Below are 440 nucleotides of genomic sequence, written 5' to 3' on the forward strand. Positions count from 1 at the left end.
CTGCCCTGGTCTGCTGGGCCAAATAGCCAAGACACCAGGGATAATAGAAATAATGAGTGCTTGGCATAGATAAAGCTCTAAAGTAAACCCAAAACTTAGTCCTCAGTAGAGACAAAGTTTGGGTAAAGCCAATGAGGCTTTGTGTATTCAAAAGTACTTTGGCATAGTTTTAACTAGGCTTTGCATATTCAAAAGTATTTTGGCAAAGCTTTAGCCTGATTTGATGGTTTGCTACCACAGACAGATTTTTCTTTTCATGTGTCTCACTGTTCTGAAATAGCAGGTAACATACAGTAAATACTGAAATCTTCTCACGAGCACAGAAATATAGTTAAATATGCATTATATGTCTTTTTAAATTATTATTTCCCCAGAGAACTGCTGTATAACTGGTAGTAAGACACTCCAGAGTGTGCTGGGGTATCTTTCTTTTTCACTCT

At 37.3% G+C, this 440-nt stretch overlaps 1 protein-coding gene across 1 annotated transcript in view; it reads right to left on the reverse strand.

Moving 5' to 3' along the window:
- The window catches only part of IGSF10 (immunoglobulin superfamily, member 10), a gene marked incomplete at its 5' end in the record, with an annotated part of 8,716 nt that overhangs the window by 3,299 nt on the left and 4,977 nt on the right, over window positions 1–440 (reverse strand). The window lies entirely within an intron of this gene.

The sequence above is a fragment of the Mesitornis unicolor genome, unplaced genomic scaffold (assembly GCF_000695765.1).
Source record: "Mesitornis unicolor isolate BGI_N332 unplaced genomic scaffold, ASM69576v1 scaffold30943, whole genome shotgun sequence".
Lineage (NCBI taxonomy): Eukaryota > Metazoa > Chordata > Aves > Mesitornithiformes > Mesitornithidae > Mesitornis > Mesitornis unicolor.